Source organism: Montipora capricornis, chromosome 3 (genome assembly GCF_036669925.1).
Source record: "Montipora capricornis isolate CH-2021 chromosome 3, ASM3666992v2, whole genome shotgun sequence".
NCBI classification, from domain to species: Eukaryota; Metazoa; Cnidaria; class Anthozoa; order Scleractinia; family Acroporidae; genus Montipora; species Montipora capricornis.
The window spans coordinates 28,524,575-28,528,009 of NC_090885.1; positions in this window are offsets into that span (position 1 = coordinate 28,524,575).

Below are 3,435 nucleotides of genomic sequence, written 5' to 3' on the forward strand. Positions count from 1 at the left end.
TCGGGTTGAAATGCTAGAAAAAGTCAGTAATTCCCAGGCAAGACCTCTATCAATAATAAATTTCCCAGCCAGCTCATCAAAACACCTGTATTTTTGCCAGCCAGCAAGATTCCTCTGGGGAACAGATAATGTAAGGAACAGATTCGTTGGGTGCCCCTGTTTATACTAACAAAAGAAATAACGACTTTCGATTTTCTTCCATGGAGACCACTTGTGACGCGATGATTAACGCTATGGGGCTGGATGCAACAGATATCTTGGAGTATTTCGATAAGAATATCCACTTCACTTCCGAAATCGTTAACACTTTGTCTAGTAAAGTTAATAGCTGAGAGCGATAAAAGTTATGACCAAATAAATTAAAATCTTTTTTGTTGAGCGCGTTTAAGGCTTTCGATCAGAGCTGGTTCTTTCCACCTGCCTCGTGATGAACAACAACTCTCTGTTCTTGCCCCAGATCTGAGCTCAAATGTAGAATCCAATTTTTTTGACATCATAGAGAATAGCATTTAAAATACGAACATCTTGGTACTCGTTTGGAAACTCTTATGTCCGATAAGGTTATGTCTTTCATGAAAACGTTGTCACTTCATTAAGTTTATCGTTCCTTCTTTTTTTTTTTCGGTGACCGGAATTTTATGGATGAAATCGTCTCTAAATTTTGGATGCACAGGCCTAACAAGCTGAAGTCACAGGCCCTTTATCTCAAACGAAAAAGTATTTTATCCAGGATATACGGACGAAATATACAATCAACTTACTTGTCGTTTTCTTGACTGCAAATTTGCACCGTGAAAAGCTTTCTTTATTCTTACCCTCTTTTTTTACGAAAATGTCATTGTAAATTTGCATAAAATGACAACCACTTTTCTTTTACAAATTAGTTGGCGAGTCTATTTTTTTTTTTTTTGGCCTTTCAATTAAGTTTACATCGGACCGTCAATGCTAAATATAAGCGAAAAACTTCACCACACACTGTCTGTCATTCATCTCTCTGTATGAAGGAAGACTTGAAATGTGGAAAAACGATTACAATTCAATTGGTCGACCGTGTCTTCCTTTTACTTTAATTTTGAGCCTTGTATTTATAATAATTTTTTTTGATAAAAGAGAAAGGGAAGAAAGAAAGAAACTTTACGTGTCAAGTCTTGTAGTGCTAGAGTACTAATTGGGGACACTGTAAACTGAACTCAACAAATTAACGCAAATTGTGGCTTCCTCGTACGCGCACCTGGCGTCCCGAGGAGTTTCAACAAATCCAGACGTCGTTGTTATTCGCAAGATAAAACAAAACATTTATTTCAGAGCTTGAGATAACAACTTAGTACCACTTAACGGCGGCTCGAACACTACATAGAACACATCATACATGTGAAGTGTAAAACGACATGGCGGGAAGCACTACTTCCCGACGCGGTTACCTAGCTAATTGGCGAAAACCGCAGACACTTAATTTATTACTGCGGTACTGCAGTAACATGGCTCCCCAACTGTGTTTACAGTTAGAAAATATGAAAACTTTGAACTTGCATGTAAATATTACATTTCATTTTAATTTACTAAGTTCGAGCCCATATAGACTTTCCCCAAAAGATACTGTATATATCTGTTCAAACGTTAAACACCAACGGTGAGGTTTTTCCTTGGACGAACCCATTTGTGTCTAACTTGTAACGTTTGAAAGTATTCTTCACGCTATCTCAGCCAGAATTCATTTGCACAAACCTATACTCTTCTCCATCTTCTACGAGAATACACGTCAGGTCTTTGAAACTCTCCTGGAGGCGGTACTACTCGTTTGGGTTTCATAGTGAGAAGGTGGTTAGGCGTTAACAGCTCGGGTGTTTTTGCGTCAGAAAGGTAGTCAATACTGAGAGGCCTTGAGTTGACGATACGCACCACCGTCAGAAATGTTCGCGCAGTTTCATCATCGAGTTGGTTTCCATCAACCATCGCGTTGCTTTCATCAGGAGAGGTTCAAGAGCATTGCGCACCGTGCGAATGAAACGTTCCCACGGACCTCCCTTGTGACTACAATGTGGTGCATTGAACTTGAATGGGATCCACTCACATTTATTTCTCACCAAGTACTCTTGGAAGTGGTCTTGATTCATCTCGGATAATGCTGTTTCGAGCTCGTTTCGAACACCAATGAAGTTGGCTCCTTAGTCGCACCTCAGTTGTCTCACTGCGCCTCTGCGATTCATAAAACGACTTGTCCAGTGAATTAGTAGTCTCCAAATGAACACTCCTCGATCCCATACACGTTAACAGTACTCCATAACGTTTGACATTGACAATGAAAGGGCCATAAAAGTCAACAGTACTATAAGAAAAAGTGGGTGCTGGGTTGAGTTGGACTTCTGGAAGACAAACCATTTTCTGCTCTTCTGCGGGTTTACGTAGTCGGCTCACGTCACAGAATTGAATATTGACCTGGCCACTCTTGACGAACCTTTAAGTATCCAATAGCCATTTTGGCGAAGCTCGTTCTGCTTCATGCCTCGACCCATGTGGTTTACTTTCGAGTGGTGGTGACGAATTAATAGTTCAGTCAAATGTCCCGTTCCCGGAATAATAACTGGATGGTTCGTATCGACTGACACATTTGCTCTTCTGATACGACCACCTGCACGAATTAGACCATCTTGGTCCAGAAAAGGATACAGTTTGTAGAGCCAACTGGCTTTACCTAGCATTTGTTTTTTCTTTCTTGATTGATCTCTGCAAACCGGTGGCTCAGTTGGTTGAGCAATCCTGTACTGCAAACGTCAGGTTTTCCTGGCTCTTTGACTTCTCTTGCCAAGAGCTTAGATTTCAGTGGTAGACATAGAGCTATTACTTTCGGAGCTTTATACCAACTGGATACAGCATCTAGTCTTCTCCTTTCAAAATGACCAGGAAACGAGCCAACAGTCTTGATTTCGGTAGTTCGCAATGATGCTTTCATCACTTCTGGGTCTGCCTCTAGAAAGAGGGACACTTTTCCACGTTCAGGTTTACAAGCTCCACTTTCCCACAGACGTTCGGGACCAATCAAATAAGGCGAACCTTCTAGGAGTTGCTTCGCCGTGAGTCCTCTTGACAATTCGTCTACTGGATTACTGTGAGGCTCGACATAGTACCAGGGGCGATAATCAGTCAGGTCACGGATCTGTTGTACCCTATAAGCGACATACACATGGAAATGTTTGGCGTCATCGTTGACATATCCAAGGACTGCTTGTACTCTAGCTTGTTTCTCACAAAATAACTCATTTTTGCTGAGATGGTAGCCGCAGCCAACTCCAACCTTGGGACGTTGTGTGCTTTGAGGGCGTAACTCGTCTTTTTCCAACAATGAAAGAACAATGTACTTCGTCTTGTTCGTTTATTAGTCGAAGATATGTGCATTGACCATAACCTTCTTCTGAAGCGTCTGAGAAGTAATTTAAC